The sequence below is a fragment of the Acinonyx jubatus genome, chromosome C1 (genome assembly GCF_027475565.1).
Source record: "Acinonyx jubatus isolate Ajub_Pintada_27869175 chromosome C1, VMU_Ajub_asm_v1.0, whole genome shotgun sequence".
Taxonomy (NCBI): Eukaryota; Metazoa; Chordata; class Mammalia; order Carnivora; family Felidae; genus Acinonyx; species Acinonyx jubatus.
This window is the reverse complement of record NC_069381.1, coordinates 100859605-100883936: the sequence shown is the minus strand read 5'-3', so window position 1 is coordinate 100883936 and position 24332 is coordinate 100859605. Positions and strand designations below refer to the sequence as shown.

Here is a 24332-nt window from a genome sequence, read left to right as displayed (position 1 = left end):
TCAGCTGTGTAAACATGTCCTAAGGCCTTGCACCTTCTCCAGCCCTTCCCTTTTGAAGTCTCTTCCTTGGATGCTTCTCTCCTGCATCTCCCACAGAACTTTATACAATTCTAAAGTAGTATTTTGCCTATAAATTTGTTACCAAGTTCCTTTATACATTTACTTGTGAAAGTCCATCAGGGAGACGTTTTGAACACAAATATTTGACATTGGTGATGCTTATGTCATGACCAGTCTTGTGTCAACTTAAGCATTGAGTTTATTTCCATATTCTGTTAGTTTTGCAGAAACTTTTTTTTTTTTAAGTTTATTTCTTTTTGAGAGAGAGAGGGAGAGGGAGACACAGAATCCAAAGCAGTCTCCAGGCTCTGACCTGTCAGCACAGAGTCCAAGGCAAGGCCCAACCTCATGAACCGCGAGATCATGACCTGAGCTGAAGTCAGATGCTTAGCGGACAGCCACCCAGGCACCCCTGCTTTGCAGAAACTTTGATTCATACATATATAATTCTAAGTGGTAGAAATACTTGCTTAAATGACTGGAAATCTTAGGATATGCTTCAATTGAATAGATGAAGGAGGTTTATTCAAAATCTGCACAAATATATTTTAACACAACTGACAGCACATATTGGTTAGCCTGACAGCTTTCTAATTTCATATAAAACACATTTGAGTCTTCATGTTAGGCTTTGTAATAGCATAACAGGAAAATGAATTTGAGAGCTAAGGAATGATTTGCCTAAGTCTGGTCCTCTGCAGGCTGGCATCTCAGAGCTGGACTGGCCTCTTCAGACTATTTAGGAGCTAACTTGCTGGAAACCTGCTTTCTGGATCTGAGCTGCAGGCCACTAGCTTGCTCTCCACATCCTACCACTGCAATCACAAGCCTAAAAACCTCACCCTTGATTGTGGCGGGAGGATCCAGGGCTCTCCCAACTATGATCTCCAAAGAGGGAGGGCAGGGCTGTAGGCCAAGGCCTGCCACATCACACAGCCAGGACAGTAGACTTGGACACCAGGCCACAGTCAGGCCAGGGGTGAGACTGGTGCTTCCCTCAGTCCCACAGCTAAGAAGCCTCATAGCCCAAGGAGAGGGGGCTGAGTTCCCCTTTCAGAGCATGATGAATACAACAACCATCCTTAATGCCTGCACACAGTCCAGGATGTGATGGGCAATGGGAGAACTGAGCTCCTTTACTGCCTCTGCTTCTGCAAGCTCTCCCAATACACACTGCCCTGGGCCAGCAGGGCTCGATCTCCTCATCTGCCTGACCGTATCTTAAAAATGAAATGACCCCTTTCACGAAGATGGCGCCAAAGGTGAAAAAGGAAGCCCCTGCCCCTCCCAAAGCCAAAGCCAAAGCTTTGAAGGCCAAGAAAGTAGTGCTGAAAGGCGTCCATAGTCATACAAAAAAAGAAGATCCGCACGTCACCTACATTCCGACGGCCCAAGGTACTGCATCTCCGAAGGCAGCCCAAATATCCTCAAAAGAGTGCCTCTCGGAGAAACAAGCTTGACCACTATGCCATCATCAAGTTTCCCCTGACTACAGAGTCAGCCATGAAGAGAACAGAAGACAACAACACACTTGGGTTCATTGTGGATGCCAAGGCCAATAAGCACCAGATCAAACAGGCTGTGAAGAAGCTCTATGACATTGACATTGACATGGCCAAGGTCAACACTCTGATCAGGCCCAATGGAGGAAAGAAAGCATATGTTTGATTGGCTCCCGACTATGATGCTTTGGATGTTGCCAACAAAATTGGGATCATCTAAACTGAGTCCAGCTGGCTAAATCTAAATATAAAAGTTTTCACCATAAAAAAATAAAAAATCATAAAAATAAACATGAAATGTGAATCAGGTGCTTGCAAAAGTCCTGAAGAGGGAGAGGGTGTATGTGAAGTATGTGAGTAGGTGAGGAAGTGTAGGCATGTGAATGTGTCAGAGAAAATACAACTTTTCTTTCTTTGCCTTAGGCTTAGCAAAACACGTCGAGAACAATGACAGCAGTCAAGTCTGCCTGCCAAGTGGGAGCAAACTCAAATGAGGATAACTCAAGAGGGGCTTATTTACAAAAGGACTACTGAGGAAGTGTGCATGTGTGAGGTGTAGGGGAACTCTAAGGAGCGGTGCAGAAAGCACTGGCTAGTCCCAGCAGAGCTATGACTGCTGGATACAAAGGGATGAGACCAGAGGAGGCTACCAGAACCTGGAAAGAGTGTAGAGCAAGTTACCTCAAGAAGAGCTATGCTTCAGTTATGGAGTCAGTGAGCCCCAAGTCTCCTTGACAACAAGGACGCCGGGGAATGAGTACTCTGACCTCATTCCCCACCCCATTTCTGCCCAGACTTCCTTCCTCCCTTCCTTCCCTCCCTTCCTTCCTCCCTCCCTCCCTCCTTCCCTCCCTTCCTTCCTCCTTTCCTTCCTACCTTCCTTCCTTTCCTCCCTCCCTCCCTCCTTTCCTTCCTCCCTTCCTTCCTTTCCTCCCTCCCTCCCTTACTTCCTTCTTTCCTTTCCTCCCTCCCTCCCTTCCTTTCCTCCTTCCTCCCTCCCTTCCTTCCTCCCTCACTTCCTTCCTCCCTCCCTTCCTTCATTTCCTCCTTCCCTCCTTTCCTTCATCCCTTCCTTTGTTTCCTCCCTCCCTCCCTTCCTTCCCTCCCTCCCTTCTTCCCTTTCTCCCTTCCTTCCTTTCCTCCCTCCCTCCCTTCCTTCTTTCCTTTCCTCCCTCCTTTCCTTTCCTCCTTCCTCCCTCCCTTCCTTCCTTCATTTCCTCCTTCCCTCCCTTCCTTCATCCCTTCCTTCGTTTCCTCCCTCCCTTTCTTCCCTCTCTCCCTCCCTCTCTCCTTTCCTTCCCTCCTTCCTCCCTCCCTTCCTTTTTTCTCCTTCCTTCTTCTTCCTCCTTCCTTCCTTCTTTCCCTCCTTCCTTCTTTCTTTCCTTCCTTCCCTCTTTCCTTCTTTCCCTCCTTCCTTCTTTCCCTTCTTCCCTCCTTTCTTCCCTCCTTCCTTCTTTCCTTCCTTTCTTCCCTCCTTCCTTCCTTCCTTCCCTCCTTCCTCCCTCTCCCTCTCTCAAGAGTGCACAAGTGGGGTGGGGGCAGAGAGAGAGAGAGAGAGAGAGAGAGAGAGCAAGCCCTAAGGGGCTCCATGCCCAGCACAGAGCCTGACCCAGGGCTCAATTCCATGACTGTGAGATTACAGCCTGAACCAAAAACAAGAATTGGACACCCAACTGACTGAGCCACCCAGGTGCCCCACCACCCAGACTTTCTATCTGCTGGAACCAAATGGAAGTCTGAAAATACAGGAGGCTGTTGAATTTGATCCATTGATACATGTCAGCTTTCTGGGGTGGGGAAGTTGGTAGAGAAAGGAAGAGAGTACCTGCAGGTGCGAACACATCCTTATCTAAAACATTCTCCCTACAGCTCTAACGTTTCTAAGAAAGTTCTACTGGCAGCCTGCTATTGATGTGTCAAGGCAGGAAACACAAAGTAAAAGGAATTATGTATTGGTAATCCTGACTTAATTTATTTTCCTGATCTACTGGTGTGTTTCTTCACCACCTTGGCTTTGAGCACCCAAAATTAAGACGAGCATCAGCAGTAGGATGGACAAATTATGGTACCTCCTTTCAATGGAATACTACACAGAAATTTTTAAAAAGAAAACCATGCAACAATATGGAGAATTGTTGCTGACATAATGTTGAGGAAATTAAGCCAGACAAAAGAATACATTCTGTATGATTCCATTATAGAATTTCACGAAAAATAAACCAGTGGCAAATGGGGATCAGAAGAGTGAATATTTTTCTGGGAGAAGGGTCTTGACTGAGAAGAGGGCAAGAAAAATCTTTCTGGAGTCTTAAAACATTTTGACTTGGGTGGTGATCACATGAACATATACATATGTAAAATTTTGTTTAGAATATGCTTAAGATGTGTGCATTTTACTTAGGTAAATTGTACTTCAATAAAATGTATAATAACTGACAGAAATGTATAAACACCTAATATAAAAGTTATAGCATATAATTATATATAATTTTATATTATAAAATGTTAATTTTTATCATATTTGTTTCAGATGCTTAAAGATGACAAGATACATATAGCAAAGACTCCTGTATTTCCCTTTCCTTTCACTCCCCTCCCTTTCTTCCTCCCTCCTTCCTTTCCCAGTTACTTGTTTTCATAACTTTGGTTCATGGGGATTATTTTATTCTTAAAAACATTATTTGCAATACTTAACCCACGAAGGAAGTATATTTTCAATGCAATTGTATAAAATGTGGGATTGCATAGTTGCAAACCTCACTATGTGAGTGAGGTGAACCAGCTATTGGCTAGCTGGATAAGCCATCTCCGTCAGGGTCCTGGCTGCCATTTGGCACTATCTGGTGGCACTTGTCTGCCTCAGCACAAGTATGTTTGAGGTTGATTCTAGGTTCTGTAGTCTGGCTGGGATTTGCAAGAACATCACTGCAAGTCATCCTCTGATTCATATGCCTACTACAGAAACTTTGGGTCAGCTAAATGCACGCATAACCACTCTCTCTGTACTCCCAGAGGTTTAAGAACATGGACCTGGCAGAGGCTGGACACCAATCACCAATCTTGTTATATCAGAATCTGTGGTTATTATGGGGTTTTACATATAAGAATTGGAAAGGAGGAAGAGAAGCTATCTACACCTGAGGTTAATAAGACAACTTACTGAAAAACTAAACCATTAGGAATTCAGTAAGTCAAACGATGTAAATTTAGTTCATAGAAAAACCTCTGTTATGGGGCGCCTGGGTGGCTCAGTCAGTTAAGCGTCGGACTTTGGCTCAGGTCATGATCTTGTGGTTCGTGGGTTTGAGCCCCACATCAGGCTCTGTGCTGACAGTAGGAACCTGCTTCGGACTCTGTCTCTCCATCTCTCTCTGTCCCTCCCCAACTCACACACGCACTCTCTCTCTCAAAAAAGAATAAACATTAAACAATTTTTTTAAAAAAGAAAAACCTCTGTTATCAACAAAACCGACTGAGGGATGAAATGGAAGAGAAGATCACATCTACAGTAGCAAACACACACACACACACACACACACACACACACATCAATAACCTTTTAAAAATTACTAACTGCAAATATTACCAAACATCCAGGACTCCTGAAAACTTGAATGACCACTGCCTCTTTATAAGTTGCAGTTTTAGCTCTGCTCTATTCTTCCACCTGCTAGGTAAAAATCATAACGCTATCTGGTCATGCCCGCAACTGGGACAAAATTCACGAAGATACTCAATTCTTTCAACCCATCGCAGTATCGCCTAACACAAGTCCAAATCTATAGTAAACCCACCCACTTCCTGACACACCCACATTTCCCGCTTGTGTGCAGTTTTCCCCGCAGCAAAGAGCAGTGATAAATCCACCTTTGGTTGATTCCCAGGCTTGCCCCTGATGGCCTTAGACTGACAGACATCAACAGAGGCCCGTGTCTCTCCAAGACAGAGGGAATCCCATTTTAACACCCTGTTATACACAGAGCGCTGACTGTGACAGTGGGAGTCCATGAATTTATTTTAAGAATATCCGGAACATTCACAAAACTTAAACACAGGTGAAGCCATGTCAAGGTCTCAGAGTTTCAAAGAATCAGTATTATAGAGACAGTTATCTCTGAACACAATAGTTTCAAACTAGAAACAAAATAGGAGCTCCTGGGTGGCTCAGCTGGTTGAGTGTCTGACCCTTGGTTTTGACTCAGGTCATGACCCAAGGGTTGTGGGATCAAGCCCTGTGTTGGGCTCCATGCTGAGCATGGAGCCTGCTTGGGATTCTCTCTTCCTCTCTCTCTGCCCCTCGCTGCTGCTTGTGTTCTCAAATAAAAAAGATTTTTTTTAATTAAAAAAAGAAGGAAAATAAAACTGTAACCAACAGCCCTATGTGTATGAAAAATTAATACAAATATACGTTAGAAGATATTTAGAAACTGCACAAAAATATTTATCAAATAGTACCACTACTTTTGAAATACCAATTAAAAAAACTTACGGAAAGCAACTAAAGCTTTAAATAGAGAAACTTCAGCCTAAGTACTTATAGGACAGCAGAAAGGCTGAACCAATAATCTAAGCATTTTATTCAAGAAATTAGACAAAGAACCATAATCTAAATCTAAAGAAATAGAAGGTAGGCAATAAGACAAACAAAAGTTAATGAGCTAACTGGAAAAAAAAGTAATAGAGATAATTAAATTAACTGAAATCTGCTTTGCTGAAAGACATAGAATACTCTCTGGCAAGAATCAAGAATATAAAGAAAGCACAATTAATAGTACTGGGGAGATAAAGGATTTGGGGCAGACACGGCAGGTTAAAAATCAGGACTATAAACAAATTTATTCTAATATATTTGGGGAAAAATGAAGCCTAGGTTCTATAATGGGTAATATGTATTGAACCTTTTTTTTTCTACTGAACTTTAAAAGCACAGATAGTCCTTATCATAAACCTTCCAGAGAATTAAAAATAAAATACTTCTCAGCTCATTTTGTGAATCTATTACTTTGATAGTAAAGCCCTACAAAGATGATACAAGTAAGGAAAATTATAGAACTATCTTACCTATAAACATAAGTGCAAAAATTATAAATCAACTATTACCAAACTGAAACAAGCAGTAAATAATATATAAAGCCATCAAGACTAAGAATTTTTTTTCCTCAGGAAAGAAAGGATGGTTAACCTTAATTAATAGATGTCACCACATCCAGAAGACAACTTGTGCAACCATTTCAATAGACTAAATAAAGTGTTTGGTCAAATTAAATCTTTAAACAAAAAAATTTTTTTAACATTTATTCATTTTTGAGAGACAGAGAGAAACAGAGCATGAGCAGGGGAGGGGCAGAGAGAGAGGGAGACACAGAATCTGAAGCAGGCTCCAGGCTCCTATCTGTCAGCACAGAGCCTGGTGCGGGGCTTGAACTCACCGACTTGCGAGATCATGACCTGAGCCGAAGTCGGATGCTCAACCTACTGAGCCACCCAGGCGCCCCTAAAATCAAATCTTCATGACAGAAATTATAAAAGATAACATCAAATTAGAAACCAAGAGGAACTTCCTAAAACTAACAAAAGGTATCTACTACAACCTACAGCTATCACATTTAATGATGGATTTACAGATTTGTTACCTTTGAGGTTAGGTCTACCGCAGATGCCAGCTCTCACATGTTCTATTCAACTCGGTCTGGAAGTCCTTAGTTCTGGCCAGGAACACTGGAAAGTCATTACTTATAGACCATTTCATAAACAGTCCAAGAAGAAATATAAACTATTAGAACCTGTTGCCATTAAACAGGACGAGAGAGTTGTTAAAAACAAACAAACAAACAAACGAACAATCATTTCCTGTTAGTGATTATTGGCTCCAACCAAATGGTAAAAGAAATCAGATGCATTCTGGCTGTGGGATACAGGAGTCTATGAAGCCAAGTCAGCTGAGGAAAAACTGGGATGTTGGGGACTATGGATTTAGAGGCCTCTGTTAACCTCATAGAGAACCCTGGAGAGAAAAAATGGCTCGAGCAATTCCCTCTGTGCCTCAGAATCACCCTGTAAGGAGGTAGCCCTCATTCCTTGTCCTAGCCTCAGACACCTGTGTGACAGCGAAGCAAATGCTGACTAGAATTCTGTAATCTTGCCTCTCCCGACCGGCAGATCTGATTCCTTAGAGCAGACTTGCTGATTTTCAGTTCATCGCCTCTTAGCTCTGAAATCATCCTCACTGCCAACTCTGCCAAAATGGGTCTTGGTCCTCTAAGTATGTTTGCTTTGCCAGCTGGCACTATTTAGCTTTATCAGTAGAGGGTGCTGGAGAGATCTTGTAGGAGGAGTAAGAGGTTTTCCTTCCTGGTTCCAGGCTTCCTTCTGGCGTCACCCTCTCTTCCCTCCCCACCCCCAGCCTTAGTGTAAGTAGCTTCCCAAGTGCCAGGCTCCTAAAGTGCAGGCAGCTTCTCCAGCACCCAGCATCTGCAGTGTATGGCAGCCAGAGGCAGCCAGCAGCCGGTGGCAATGCCAGGCAGCCTCTGTTCCCAGATGGTTTTGTAGCAGAGTGTATTCGAGTGCCCAGTGAGATGCCTTTTCTTGAACAGCTTTCCCCAAGTGCCCTAGAGTGCCTGAGTGAGACACCTTCCTGTGAACAGCTTCCCCGGTACATTAGAGGTTGGATTTCTGGCAAGATCCACCAGAGTGGATCACTCTGACACCACACTGACTTCTCTGCCATTCAGTGTCCAAGGCTGTGGCATCTGACAATATCTGATCTCAGCCCTAGGAGGAGGATAGCTCCTCCTGAGTGGCCTGTTTCACCCCTAGGGTTGGTACGTATACTACATTGTATAATATACATATTATATTTTATTTTAGACCATATCTCATTATATTTCTGCATGTCTGTCGTATTAATTATAGCCACAATTCCAATATTCTTTAGAATTCCCTTTGCAGTTTACCAGCAAATCTGTTATTCCTCCAATTCCCTGTTGAGACTAATCATTCTCTATATTACGTTTCCCTCTTCACCTCTGATATGGATTCTTTCTCCTGACTGAACCCAGACTGATACAAAAAGTAACTTTTGTAAAGAAATAAACATTGCTCTGTGTTGTGCTTAGTTCTATGTTAATGCCAAGTCAGAAGCTCTTTATCTATAAAATTTTTTCTTAATAATTCTCTTCCAAAAGGGACATTATGAATGAATGATGGCCCTCTCAAAACCTTGGGGATATTCTTAAAAAAAAAAAAAAAAAAAACATAGGAAGGGACAAAATACATCAGTGATATAAAATCTTATGATGTAAGTTAAAAAATATATTGGTCATATTTAATCTACTGGCACTATCCTTTCAACAGTATCTTTATGACTCCAAGCTAATCTGTCAGCCTAAAGATTAAGGATCCCGGGGGTGCCTGGGTGGCGCAGTCGGTTAAGCGTCCGACTTCAGCCAGGTCACGATCTCACGGTCTGTGAGTTCGAGCCCCACGTCAGGCTCTGGGCTGATGGCTCGGAGCCTGGAGCCTGTTTCCGATTCTGTGTCTCCCTCTCTCTCTGCCCCTCCCCTGTTCATGCTCTGTCTCTCTCTGTCCCAAAAATAAATAAACGTTGAAGAAAAAAAAAAAAAAGGATCCCAAAGCATGTTTGTTTCATCTCGGAAAGTAGACACAAATTTCTACATTATTAAAACATTGTTTTCATTGTGAAATATACACAGAAATAAGCATAAATGTTTAGGCACGGTTTAACAAATATGTACAGCAAACCCCAGTGGTCAAGACATACACTACCAACAGGCTAGAAGCTACCTGAACCACACCGGCCCCTCCCTCATCCACTCCTGAATACAGCCCCTTCTGTTCACCCTAATCTTAGGGTGACGGTCGTCGTCACAGCTCTGGTAATTATTTCCTTGATTTATTTTACCAACAGTGCATGTCCGTTACCGCGGTTACCCCTGACGGAAATTTGAATTGTTTCTAATTTGGGGAATATTGCTGCTTCCAAATACCCTGGTGAATTTATGCACACATTTCTGTAGGGTATCCATCTAGGAGTGGAATTGCTCCATCATATGGTCTGCATGTTTTCAACCATATGAGATACTGCTAACCAGCTTTCTAACGTTGTTTAGCCTATTAAATGATTTCTGCAGAGTTACCATTCTACGCCCATATCAAAATTTGGTATCGTCAGTCGTTCCGGGATCCTTTCCATCCGTGGCCCTTTTTGGTCTCCTCCCTCCCCCTGCACGCATACTACAAACATAACCACCTATTTGCCTTTCTCGGAGAACTCTGGGGGATCTGCTCTCGCAAGTGTTTTTCTCTTCCTAGATTCTCCCACTCCCGCACACCTCTCCCCACACCCCACCCCAATCCCGCTAGTCCTCGGGTCCCAAGGACACACGACAAAAAGAGCCACCTGGAAACTTTTTCTGGCCTGCAGTCCGGCGCTGGGTGCCCCGCTTGGGGGCGGGGATCAGACCCTACCCTGAGGTTCTCCTGCTGCGCAAGCGAACGCAGCGGTAACTGGGAATGGCCTGACTGTGAGGCGCGCACAGTGGCCTAGAAAACATCAGATTCCCTCCGATGGAAAATACCAGATGTGTCCTAGGGCGTCTGGAAACGGGCGACATGGCGTAGGACGTAGTGACCCTTTAACAAGATCTCTTTTGTTCCTGTTTCTCTATTCCTTTTCCTTTCCCCAAGCTGTGCTCGGCCCTTCCCCACCCCTCGTGCCGGTCGCCCCTCTTTCCCAGTTTTCTCCTCGCGCACCTTTCCCTCCGTCCTCCCGGGCGCGCCCAACGGCGGCACCGCCCGGAAAACCTAACTGGAGACTCTGGGAATGTCAACAGATCCGAACGAGCCCGGGAAACCGGAGATCCCGCCGCGCCTGCTCCTGCCCCGGGAGCTCCGCGCTGTGAGCTCTCACGCCCCTAGCGGCCGCCCCTGGAACCTGACTCGCAGGCCGGCCGTCGGGACTGACTCCCTGGGGCTGCTATGAGGTCAGCGAGGACCTTACGCTCCCCAGGCAGCTCGCTCCCGGTGTTAGTCCTCGTGGGGCTCCTGGCTGAGGCTCTTGGCGAGGATTTAATTTTTCACCCTGAGTGGCGATTTGAGTCGTATGAAATCATCATTCCCAAGCAGCTGAGCTTCCGGGGAGGGCAGCAAGGCCCGGTGAAGCAAGTGTCCTACCTCCTGCAGGTTAAAGGCAAGAAGTACGTCCTCCACTTGTGGCCCCGGAGGCTTCTGTTGCCCCGAAATCTGAAGGTTTTCTCCTTCACAGAACAGGGGAAGCTCCTGGAGGATCACCCTTACATACCCAGGGATTGCTACTATATAGGCTTGATCGAAGGAAATCAGGATTCCGAAGCTACTTTCAGTACGCGCACTGGGTGTCTCTGAGGCATACTGAAAATTTATGACGAACGTCACCAAATCGAGCCCCTCAAAGCCTCTTCCAGTTTTGAACATGTCATGTATCTCCTGAAGAAAGAGAACACATTTCAGAATCAGGCCTGTGGCTTAACTAATGACGAACTAGAAAAACAGATGGCCCAGGGTGAGAATATGGCTAGGCTTAGGGACTTTGCTGAATCCTAGTCCCATCAGAGGTATGTGGAAACAGTCATGGTCTTTGATCACAGTAGATATATTTTTTTGCAATCCAATGCTACTCAAATTGTACAGGATGCCATTCTTTTGGCTGGGATTATGGATGCCTTGTTTAGGGATGTCAGTGTGAGGGTACATCTAAAAGGTATCAAAATATGGACCAGTGGAGATAGAATAAATATTCGCCAAATGAACACAAACCAAATTCTAGAAGCGTTTTCAAAATATCTTAGAATACACGTCTCTCCTCAAATTCCAGCAGATTGGACACATTTGTTTGTCACATCTGCTTTTATTCATTCTCTTGGGTGGGCCTGTATCGGAGGTGCATGTTCAACGAACTCTAGTGGATCAGTCCGTAGTTTTAGGAATCTAAATATCCTTGAAGCCAGCCGATGGTCTGCGCATGAACTGAGCCATGGTATTGGAATGCAACATGATACAAAAGACTGTCGTTGTAAGGGTAAGAAAACTTGTATCCTGGGCACTGGGATTGACGGGTTTAGTAATTGTAGTTACATCAATTATCATAGTTACATACATTCAAACGGCGACTGTCTAATACCCCGGGCCTGGGTTATGTGATTACCAGATGCAGGTACAGAATTGTGGAAGAGGATGAAGAATGTGATTGGGGTTCAATAGAGGACTGCAGGAATGACAGGTGTTGCAAATCAGATTTGTAAACTCACACCTGGTGCCAGCTGTAGCGCCGGACTTTGCTGTCCTGATTGCCAGTTTCGTCCACTTGGGTACACTTGTCGGAAGAACGAAAATGATTGTGACCTTCTGGAGTACTGCAGTGGCATCTCCGCTTACTGCCCAGAAGACACGTAGAAGCAGGATGGAAGCCCTTGCAAGCGTGAGTCCCAATGTTACAGGGAAGGGGTGCCATTCCAGACACAGTCAGTGCCAAAGCATTTTTGGACCTGGTGCCAAGGAGGCTCCCAATCAGTGCTATGAAGTAGTTAATATGATGGGTGACCAGTATGGGAACTGTGGGATTGTGGGAGTCAATGCCTATAAAACTTGTACCGCGCAAAATGCAATGTGTGGCATTGCACAAAGTGCAATTGTTATGCCCAGAATTCGTGATCCCCAAAGACCACTAGGGAGCCGAGTCCGATGCAAAAGCAAAGAGCCTTTATTCGAGCTAGCTCGAGCTCAATCCCCTACCTGCACCGACGCAGCGGTGAGATACCAGGGAAAGAGAGCAAGTTTCAAAAGGACAAAGGTTTTATTGGGGCCTGGGGGCAGTTGGTGAGGTAATGGCTATGGCCTCAGCCGATTGGCTGGGGAAGGGTCCTGGGGAAGGGTCGAGTCCTGTTAGGCAGGTGGGGGGGGGTTACTCAAGGGGAGGTGTGGTCAAGGTGAAGGACACAGAACAAGATGGAATCGGCTGGCATAGGCCCGCCCTTTCATTCCCCCCTTGTCATGTAGCTTAGGGACCCAATCATGGGACCGGCTGCATTTATGGTGACAAGGGGAACAGAGTTTGGAGGTTTACGCAAAGTTCTGGGAACCAAGTGTCCCTGGGGTGGCTCTGGGACGTCTGATTAAGTATTGTCCCCGAGCTGGTGTCTATGATCTGCCAGGTGATGTTTTGGGGGGTGTGGGGACTCCCGGCAGCATGAGCAATGACAAGCAGAGTTAACAGAGTTACCAATATTAGGTAGGTCAAATGCGCTGTAGCTTGAGCTTGAGCGGGTTGTGTTGGTCCCGACTGATGGCCCATCGCGTGACAACGTCCTTCCGGATCGAGGAGGGGTCCGCTGGCTGAGCGTGGGTGTGATGGACCCAGGTCGCGATGCCGTCTACCTTGAGAGCGGTGGAGGTTGTCAACACCACGATGTAGGGTTCCTTCCAGCGCGGCTCGAGAGTCTCTCGGTGGTGCCTCTTGACGTAGACCCAGTCTCCTGGCCTGTACTGATGAGGTGTCGGGATGGGGCCAGCATCGTAGATGGCACGGAGGCGCGGCCGAATGTCCTTGTGCGCCCTCTGGAGCCCGCTCAAGGAAAGAAAAAGTTCTTGATCTTTAAACTCAGCAATAAGTTCAGCTCGAAGGCTGGGAATAACAGGGGGTGGCCTGCCAAACATGATCTCGTAGGGAGTAAAACCCAGAGTGTAAGGAGTGTTTCTAACCCGGTAAAGGACGTACGGTAGGAGAGTCACCCAGTCCCCGCCAGTCTCCATGGTTAATTTGGTAAGGGTCTCTTTTAGGGTTCTATTCATTCTTTCCACCTGTCCTGAGCTCTGGGGCCTATAAGCACAATGTAATTTCCAGTTTGCCCCCACCACCTTGGCTACTGCCTGTGTTACCTGCGAGATAAAAGCTGGTCCCTTGTCTGATCCTACCATGGCAGGAAAACCATACCTGAGTAAGATGTCTTCTAGTAGCTTCTTAGCCACCGTCTGAGCCGTTTTATGCTTGGTTGGGTATGCCTCCACCCAGCCAGAGAAGGTGTCTGTAAATACCAGGTCCTCGTGTAGAGCCTCGTCGAAGATGGTGGGTGAATTTTTGAATCCCTGAGGTAGCCGTGTCCAGGTGAGTTGCCCACTGTAGCCCTCCTCCGGATCATGCCACTCGAAGGCGAACAAGGGTTGGCTCTGGGGTGCCAGCGGCAGACTGAAGAAGGCGTCCTTTAAATCTAGTACAGTATACCAGACCCTGGAGGGCGCTAAGGAGCTCAAGAGAGTATGTGGGTTGGGAACAGTTGGGTGTATGTCCGCGACCCTCTTATTTACTTCTCGGAGGTCTTGTACCAGTCGGTAGTCATTTGTGTGAGGCTTTTTGACCGGCAGTAAGGGGGTGTTCCAGGCAGACTGGCAAGGAACTAGTACCCCTAGGCTTCGTAGTCTCCAGATGTGTGGCTGGATCCCCTTCCGGGCCTCCTGAGACATGGGGTATTGTTTGATCCTTACCGGACTCTCTCCTGGCTTGAGCTCTACCAGGACTGGGGTCCTGTGAGCGGCTAGTCCCATCCCCCCCGTCTCTGCCCAAAACGAGGGGAATTCTTGTAGCCATCTGTCTATATTATTCTCTCTCGGGAGCGCCTCCTGGTGGAGGAGGTATTCATCCTCCAGTTTCATGGTCAGGACCTGGATGGGGTGGCCCTTGCCATCGGTGACCTGAGGCCCCCCTTGTCTGAAAGTTATCTGAGCTCCAATCTTGGTCAGTAAGTCCCGTCCTAACAGTGGGTAGGGGCATTCTGGTATTACCATAAAGGAGTGGGATACCCGGCCCGTTCCCAAATCTACTGTTCTTCGGGTAGTCCATGAATACTGGCTTATACCAGTTGCCCCTTGTACCCAGGACTTCTTGCTGGCTAGTTTTCCTTGTGGGGTGCGGAGGACCGAATGTTGTGCTCCGGTGTCGACAAGGAAGTCAATAGGGGTCCCCTCCACTTTAAGAGTTACCCTGGGTTCGGGGAGAGGGTCCGAACCCTGACTCCCCTAATCACTTAGTTCATCCAGCTCTAGGACTTTTACTCGATCAGTCTTGCTTCCCTTCCCGCCAGCTCTTTTTGGACAATCTCGGGCCCAATGCCCTATCTCCTTGAAGTATGCGCACTGATCCTTCTGCAGCCTCTGCTTCCCCCCCTTGGTGCTTTTACCTTTTCTTGTGTCGTCTGCCAGCTGCCGGAGACGGCGGTCTCGTTCCTCGGGGAAGTCAGCAGTGGTAGCTAGTAGTATTCTGGCCAGGTCTCGAGTCTGCTTACTGCTGGCAGCCGCCATGGCGCGAGCCTGCTTGTCCTCAGGAGGCTCCCGGTTATTATATACCTTTTCGGCTACCACCAGTAAGTCCTGCAGACTTTTTTCTCCTAGTCTATCTATTTTCTGTAATTTTCTCCTAATGTCTATGGCCGATTGGTTTACAAAGGCCATGAGAACAGCTGCCTTGCTTTCCGGAGCCTCTGGATCCATGGGGGTATAGGTACGGAATGCCTCCATGATCCGTTCTAAAAAGGCAGCCGGAGATTCATCTTTTCCCTGTTGTACATTTCCTACCTTGGCCAAATTGGTTGGCTTTCTAGCAGCCATTCGGAGACCCCCCATTAGAGTCTGGCGGTAGACCCGGAGCCTCTCCTTACCTTCTGCCGTGTTGAAATCCCACTGGGGCCGAGTTAAGGGGAAGGAGGCATCTATCTGAGCCTGGTTGGTGGTGGGATTCCCGTCTGCGCCTGGAACTAGTTTTCGGGCCCCACTGAGGATTCTTTCTCTTTCTTCAGTCGTGAACAGGACCTGCAAAAGCTGCTGGCAATCATCCCACGTGGGCTGATGGGTAAAAAGAACAGAGTCTAATAAATCAATAAGCCCTGCCGGTTTCTCGGAAAACTTAGGATTCTGAGCTTTCCAATTGTAGAGGTCACTAGTGGCGAAAGGCCAATAGTGATGGGGCTGATTCCCCTCCGCGTCTGGGGGTCCGGTGGCTCGCAGGGGCAGAATAGTGGAGTCGGCAGCGGAGGCGGATTGCCCCCTCTGAGCCCTTTGTCTGGTAAAGGGCGGGCTTCCCCCTGGAGCGTTTCTGCCTCCCGCTCTCGGAACAGCGTCTGCCTCCCCCCGAGGGGGAGGATGGCGTTCTTCCGGCATCCTAGAGGGGTTATACGGGGGAGGAAAAATTAATTCTTCTTCAGTACCCCCCTGTAGGACAGGGTAGAGGGGTGCTGAAGGCTGGGTAAGACTTTTCCTCTTCTCTGTCTCCTGCAAAGCAAGAATGGGTTTTGGCTCCGGAGGGAGCAGGGTTAGGAAGGGCTTAAGCCAAGAGGGTGGGTCTTCTACAAGGTCCTGCCAAGTGATAATGTAAGGGAGCTGATCAAGATGGCCCGCCTTAGGCTGAGAGATGATACTCCTGACTCGGTGGATGGTAGGGAGGTCGAAGGTCCCCTCTGGTGGCCATCCGACATTGAAAGTTGGCCACTCGCTAGAACAAAAAAACTGCAACCGACCCTTTCGGACTTCCACACTGAGGTTGTTAGCTCTTCCCCTCACATCCTTAAAGTGATCAATCATAATACTTAGAGGAGTAGTCTGAGTCTGTCCCATAACGTCCGTCCAGCAAGTCCACAGAACAAAACAGAGAAACACAAAAACAGACAAACAGAGGGCCCCTAGAAAGTCTTCCAACTCCATGGAAGCAAAACTGCAAGCTAGCTTAGACCTTTGAGGGGATTCCATGTCCCTCCAAAACCGATGAGGGGATTCCACGTCCCTCCAAAGACGACGGCCTCACGCCGACCAGCGGGAGCGACCCGCCTCGTCTCAGACCTTTGAGGGGATTCCACGTCCCTCCAGAAGGGAGAATCGGAACGTCTTCCGAAACTCCCGGCCCGTGGTCCTCCAGTGCGTCCACTTAGACCGCGTTGGGCACTACCAGAATTCCAGAAATGAGCTCACACAGAAAAGACAGAACAAACAGACACTAACCGTGGCCAGTCAGGCTCTCCGGGTCGGGGTCCCTCGGGGTTCTTGGGGATCCCGGGCCGAGCCCCCAAATGTTATGCCCAGAATTCGTGATCCCCAAAGACCACTAGGGAGCCGAGTCCGATGCAAAAGCAAAGAGCCTTTATTCGAGCTAGCTCGAGCTCAATCCCCTACCTGCACTGACGCAGCGGTGAGATACCAGGGAAAGAGAGCGAGTTTCAAAAGGACAAAGGTTTTATTGGGGCCTGGGGGCAGTTGGTGAGGTAATGGCTATGGCCTCAGCCGATTGGCTGGGGAAGGGTCCTGGGGAAGGGTCGAGTCCTGTTAGGCAGGTGGGGGGGGGTTACTCAAGGGGAGGAGGTGTGGTCAAGGTGAAGGACACAGAACAAGATGGAGTCGGCTGGCGTAGGCCCGCCCTTTCACAATGTGTGTATAAATGTCGAAATCGTCCCTGATCTGCTAGATCATACTACTAGTATCTCTACTTACCTGCAAGATGAAAGCCTCATTTGCTGGGGGACAGGCTACCAGAAATCCATGATGCCCATGGGAATACCCGACATAGGTGTAGTAAATGACGGTACCCCGTGTGGCGTGGGCTGAATATGTATGAACGGTACTTGTATGCCTAGCTCAGTCTTTGAGTTTGACTGTCAGCCTGAGAAGTGCAACCACCGAGGCACTTGCAACAATAAAAAAAAACTGCCACCGCCTTGATGGCTGGGCCCCTCCCTTCTGTGAGGAGACAGGGTATGGAGGAAGCACAGACAGCGGGCCAGCGAGAGCGCTGGGAGAGGAGGTGTCCGCCCCAGTTCAGATTGTGTCCATTATGTTAACACGCCTTATTTTCTTAGCTCTCTCCGTGATCGTTGTGTTTTTCAGGAGAGTGATAGGAGAATGTTTAATACCCAGACAGGGAGAAACAGCACCAGTTACCACTAGAGCTCAATAATCCAAGGTGAAAAATGTCAAGAACCCAAACAGGTAATCAGGCAATCCACAGTCATTTTACAACACACTCAACAGACTTATCCATGTAGCCAGACAGCACTTTGTTCTCCTTCCAGCTCCTTTTTTACATAATTTTCCTTCAAGTTTGGATCAGCAAATAAACGATATTCTTGTTTGGGAAGTGCATCAGTGCTTTTTGCTTTTTTGGTATTCACCTGCTCCTTCATTTGTGATCAAGTCTTGGATATCCTGAAAAGTCTGCCCCAGTGTTTTCTGAACACTAGAGCTCTGAATATTGTTTTCACAGGATTACACTGGTTTTCACAGTAGAGTCCTCTGTCACTCAGAATCACGGTAAACAAAGCGATCGTCCGCCATTCTCTCTGCCTCTCTCAACGTGCTCAGTGAGGGCTCTGTACGAGGGCCCCATGCTGACTGATAGATTTTAGAAATTGACTACCACGTTTTAAAGAAATAGAAAGCGATACTTTGTAAGGGGTGTCCCTCAGGTAATTCTTTTCCCCTGTCGTGGTCATTTTATGGGTCCCCGCGGCTTTGTAGACGTATGGTCTCTGACGGGCGTTTGGGGCAATCTCAGCTGGGTGAAAGACACTAATCTGCCATAACTCTTGCATTTCACCCCAGTCTATAAATGATGAAAAACACTGGCAGCATCCTGGGGGCAAGACTTTCAACAAAGTTCAGTGCTTTGGGCTTTTTCTTGCAGGAGCAGGTCTTTTGTGAATGGGTGGCCCTCAGTTTGTTACACCCGTAAGTAGAGCAGAAGTGAGGAACGCCTTCCACCATGTACCCCCATGTCTGCCTCCAAATATTCTCTCCCCTTTGCCCAGTGCTGAGGGTGGGAGGAGAGGAGGTCTGAGCAGCAGCTTTGGAAGAGTCAGTGCCCACCTCTCAAGCCCAGGGAGGATCTCACGCCTCCCAGACCTGTGTCAGCCCAAGAGTTCACCGGCTGCTCTAGGTCAAGCCTTCCGGCTGTTGTCTCGCCTCGCCCCTGTGCTCCTCCCTCCCCTAGAACCCCTGCAGGCTCACCAGACCCGCTTTTCTCAGCCACTTTGTTTTTCTAACGGAGGAAGTTGCAGGAAGTTCACTGTAAAGAGTTGTCCCCTTGGACTTTGGGGGGACTGTTTTTACTCAGAGGAGAACAAGAAAACCCTGACCTTGTGATGATCATAATTCTAACATTTTTCAGGCTCGGCCATCGCTAGGAAACATCCTGCGAAAGCGAGGGCATTTATTATAGCTGCAACACTGCTAATGATGGCTACCATATCGAGAGCTTGCACTGCACTAAGCAATGTTCTAAATGCTTCATGTGTATTTAGGTATTTTCACTCCTGAAAATAACTCTGTGTGGTATGTGTTATTGTTATCCCCCTTTCCAATAGAGAAATTAAAGCACAGTGAGGCTAAATAATCTGTTCAAGATTAATGACAGTATAACAAGAAGTAATGACAGTATTACAAGAAGCATCATATATGTGTGGTCTTAAGAAGACTGTGCTGTTGCTGGGTGGAGTATTCTATAAACGTTAATCAGGTAAAGTTTGTTGATCATGTTGTTCAAGGCTACTGTATCCTTGCTGTATTCTGTCTGCTTGTTCTAGATGTGAATTTGTCTATTTCTCTTTGCAGTTCTATCAGTTCGCATCATGTGCTTTGGAGCTGCCCTCAGGTGTGGAAACTTGTGTGACTATTATGTCCTCTTGATGAACTCACCTCTTTATTAATATGAAATGACTATCTTATTCTAGTGATAGATCTTGCTCTGAAATCTATTATTGTTGATATTAATAAAGCTACTCCAACTTCCTTCTGACTATTGTTCAAACAGCATATCTTTCTCCACCCCTTTATTGTAATATATTAGTATCTCCATATTTAAAGTGCTTTCCTTGTAGGCAACATATAGTTGAGGATTTTAAAAAAATCAAGTCTGACGATCTCTGCCTTTTAATTAATGTGTTTTGACCATTAACATTTATTTTTTAAAAAATTTTTTTCAGTGTTGATTCATGTTTGAGAGAGAGAGAGACAGAGCATGAGTGGGGTAAGGGACAGAGACAGAGGGAGATACAGAATCTGAAGCAGGCTCCAGGCTCTGAGCTGTCAGCGCAGAGCCCGATGTGGGGCTCAAACCCACGAACTGTGAGATCATGACCTGAGCCGAAGTCGGATGCTTAACCGACTGAGCCACCCAGATGCCCCTTGACCATTAACATTTAATGTGATTATTGAAAAAGCTACGTTTGAGTCTATTAGGTTGCTATTAGTTTTTGGCCTGTCCCTTTTTTCCTTCTTTTTCTTCCATCTTTTGTATTAAGCGAGTATTTTTTTTTTTTTATAATTCCACTTACCACTGTTTATCAAATCTACCTTCTAGTGATGTTACGCCACTGCATACACAGTGCAAGAATCTTAGGCGAATGTACTTCCATATTTCCCCTCCCAGCCTTTATGTTATTGCTGCGGTCATTTTATTTTCACAAATGCCATAAACCTCACAATAAATTGTTATTATTATTTAAATGTTCAGTCATCTCTTAAAGAGATTTAAATAAAAAGAAGTCTATGTATGTGCCCATTTAGTAACCATTTATGGCGCTCTTTCTTCTTTCATGTAGATCCAGAAATCTATCTGGTATTATTTACCTTCTGCCCAAAGACTGTCCTTAAATTCTTTAAGTGCAGATCTGCTGGTAATAAATCATTCCAGCTTTTGTATATGTGAATACATCTTTATTTCACCTTTTTTTAAAAAAGGAGTTGTGCCAGGTATAGATATCAATCATCTTATTGCTTGCACCGTTTTCGGCAAGAAATATCTTATTATCTTCCCGCCCCACCACCTCTTTTTTTTCTTAGTAGGTGGTATGTCTTTGGCTGCTTTTAAAATGTGCTCTTCATCATTATTTTTAGTAGTCTGATTATGATGTTCCTTCGTATAATTTTTTCATGTTTCTAGTGATTGAGTATGTTCAGATTCTTGGATCTGTGTATTTATAGTTTTTATGATGCTTAGACAGTATTCAGCTGTTATTTCTTTAAGTGGTTTTGTGTCCTCCCCACCCCTTTGTGGATTCTCATTATCCATGTATTAGCCCAGCTGAAGTTATCTCACAGCTCACTGATGCTTTTTTCCCTGTACTTGCTTTCTCTCAGTGTTTCCTTTTGGATATCTTTTGCTAGGCCTCACATTCACTAATAGTTCTCTTCTGCATTGTCTAATCTGCTATTAAGCTTAGCTGGTGGATTTTCCATCTCAGATACTGTAGTATTCATTCCTAAAAGTTGGATTTAGGTCTTTTTTATACCTTCCATTTGTGTATTTAACTTTTTGAACTTATGGAATATAGTTATAATAACAGTTTTAATGCCCTTCTCTGCTAATTCTGACATCTGTATCAGTCTGGGTCAGTTTCAAATGATTGGTTTCTATCCTCATTATTGGTTCTTTTTTTTTTTTTAATTTTTTTTAACCTTTATTTATTTTTGAGACAGAGAGAGAGCATGAACGGGGGAGGGTCAGAGAGAGAGAGGGAGACACAGAATCAGAAACAGGCTCCAGGCTCTGAGCAGTCAGCACAGAGCCCGACGCGGGGCTCGAACTCACGGACAGTGAGATCGTGACCTGAGCCAAAGTCGGACGCTTAACCAACTGAGCCACCCAGGGGCCCCTCCTCATTATTGGTTCTATCTTCCTTCTTCTTCAAATGTCAACGGTCAAGTATATTTGAATGGTGCATTTACTTTTCTGGTTGCTGAATAGTTTTATCTGCTATAAATTTTGAGTTTTGTTCAAGGATGCTGGTAAGTTACCTAGAAACAATTTGATCCTTTCAGGTCTTGATTTAATTATTTGTTCAATGGTCCAGAACAATGAGTAGTCTACTGCTTTATTTCCAGCTACCTTCCTGAGTATTCTTCCCCATTTTCTGTTAATTGTAAGATGCTCCACTCTGGTTGTTGGGAATAGATAGGCCTATTAGTCCCCTAACATCTTATTTTATCTTGACCTTTGGGTAGTTTTCTTACCTGGATGTGTTAATCAGTACTCTACTGAGTAGTAGAGGCAATTCCTCTGGGATTTTTCATTATCTTCTCTTTGTAGATTTCTCCTTCTGGGACTCTGCCTTATGGATTATACCTGCTTTGACCTCCCTAAACTGTCAGCTCAATCTCCTCAACTCAAAAGAGTCCACTGAGCTCCTATTCATTTTTCCCCCCTGTGGCTGGCTTGAAAACTCTCTTAAGGCAGTAGGTTTGGGACAGTAGTGGGACTCATGGATGACTGTTCTCCTTTGCCTGATGTCCAGTATCTTGGAGAGAGTCATTTCATGTATTTTATCTGCTTTTTTTAGTTATTTCAGAAAGTAGAGCATATCTAACCATTGTTAGTTATTCTTGGCCACAGGATCATCTTTTAAAGAAATCAAAGCTGGAAAATACAAGTCTAGATTTTGAATATATAAACTTACAAGAATACAGAGAGAGAAAGAGCCACAATCAGGTTGAAACCACAAATTAAAGAAGTCTTTAAATCTTCCTTTAAAAAGCACCATCCCAGTTGTAAAGACAGTTTCTGTTTGACCCATGACAGAGAGCATACAAACTCCATTATCCCTCCCTGCCCAAAAACTGAGTGGATGTTTCTGTGCAGACTGTAGTGACTTTAAGGGCATGCCTTGGTAATTTCTGCTATCTCAAAGGTCCTCCAAAGAAAATCTGAGCAATGATTACAAAGCGGCCTCATATGGAGTACCGTCTTCCTCTGCACTTACTGTGAGTTGAGTCCATTTTTGAAGCTCTCTACTGAATTCTTTGGTTTTTTTCATTGTATTTTTCAGCTGTAGACTTTCTAGGGTTGTTTTTTGTTCAAAGGTGATTTCTATGTCTTTGCTGAAGTTCTCATTTTGTTCATGTATTGTTTTCCAAATTCTGTAAAGTTGTGTGTCTGTGTGTTCTCGTAGTCGACTAAACTCCTTTAAGATTATTCTGAATTCCTTGACTGACACTTCATAGAGCTCCGTTTTTAGGGTTAGCTAAATGGTGTCCTATTTACCTGATTTTGAGTGTGAGTGATCCTTGAGTCCCTATGTTGGTATTTGTTAATGTGAGTAAGTGGTCTCCTTTTTCAGACTTTGCAGATTCGCTTGGGCAGACACAGTTCTTCAGCAGTCAGCTTACTCTGAGTATTCAGACATGTCTACTGGTAGCATCCTTGGGGCCTGCTATCAGGGTCTATTTTGGGACAAGGTTAATGCCCAGGCTCTGATGTCAGGTCGTGGGGGATGTACTGCTGGCCTGAGACCATTTAGATGAGATTGTTCCTTGTTTCTCTGCCCCAGCAAGGCTAAAGAATGGTGGCCTTGATTCTCTGGTCAGGTTTACTAGATGGCTGGGAATGAGTACTATACTCGGGAGTAGGTGGGAATATGAGTTAACTTCTCAGCCCTGGTGAGGCAGCAGAACGAGACCCAGGGCCTGCATAGCTTGTTTGAGTGCCCAGATCAGGCAAGAGTATGACCTGAATTCCCTGGCCCAGCAAGGCCACTGATTTTGTTCAGCAGATAGGGGAAGCCAGGGGCTGTGTTCTCTGTTCAAGTGTCACTGGAAGCTGCCCTCTTGGACGGGCTACATAGCTTTCTGTGTATTCTGGTTTGGTTCCCTGATCAGGCAGGCTGAAGGCTGTATTCAGCAATGAGTGAGGCTATGAATCAGTTTCCCTGCCCAGGTGCAGCAGGAGAACCACCTCTAAGACTGGTAAGGCTCTTTTTTTGTTTGTGGTCTTGACTCAAGCCAATCTTTGCCTAGGTTCCCTGGTCAAACAAGTCCACTGGTTTTGATCTGCACACTATCAGCTCTGCCTGTGAAACTCTTGACTTGAGCTCACTGGACTACATAGCCTCCAGACAGTCCTGCCAGCCCCTCTGGCCAGATAGGCCAGGAGCCCCACTAAGCAGGTGGGGCTATGGCCCAGCTCCTATGCTTGGGTAGGACAGGAGGGTCCACTCCAAGCTTTCTGTCCGGAGAAGACAAGAGTTATACTCAGCAGTGGGGGGAGCTATAAATTAACTCCTGTTGCCTGGGTGCAGTAGGGAAGCCCTCTCTGGCCCATCCTGGCTTTGTTTTGGGGGTGATTAGTTCTGCCTGCCCACCTCTCAGCCTGAGCATGGCTGGTCTATGTAGCTTCCATATGTTCACACTAGCCCTGCTGGTCAGATGGAGCCAGAAGCCATACTTCGGAGCAGGTGGGGCTGTGACAGCTCCCCTGTCTGGGTTGGGGTAGATCAGACTCCAGGTTTGGTGAAACCCCTCATTTAAGGGCCTGAATCCAGTGGATCTGCCCTCCACCAAGTTCCCTGGTCAGACTGCACCACTGACTTGGTTCTACAGGTGAGTAAAGCCGCTGGTTGGGACCACTACTTGAGCCCTGCAGGTTGGAATTCAAACTGTCAAGATCCCAGTGCGGATTCTTGCAAGCCCCTCCCTCTTCTCTGGCACAGATTTCTAGTGGTTGAGCCCTAAAGATTCCCCTGCAATCCCTATAGGGCAAGACCTGAGCAGGGACTCCCACAAAGTGACCTAAAGTGGTAGGGGGACTGGATGTCCCCACTGGGCTCTCTTTTCCCACTGGAAACCATAGGCTGGGTTTAGCATATTATATAGTACACACAGAAAGCTATGTAGCCCATCCAAGAGTGCAGCTTCCAGTGACACTTGAACGGAGAACACAGCCCCTGGTTTGCCCCATCTGCTGAACAAAAT

The 24332-nt window shown here is 46.1% G+C and overlaps 1 pseudogene; it reads left to right on the top strand.

Moving 5' to 3' along the window:
• The first annotated feature begins 320 nt into the window (after window positions 1-320).
• On the top strand, window positions 321-2414 carry LOC106978508 (60S ribosomal protein L23a-like; annotated as a pseudogene).
• The last annotated feature ends 21918 nt before the right edge of the window (window positions 2415-24332 follow it).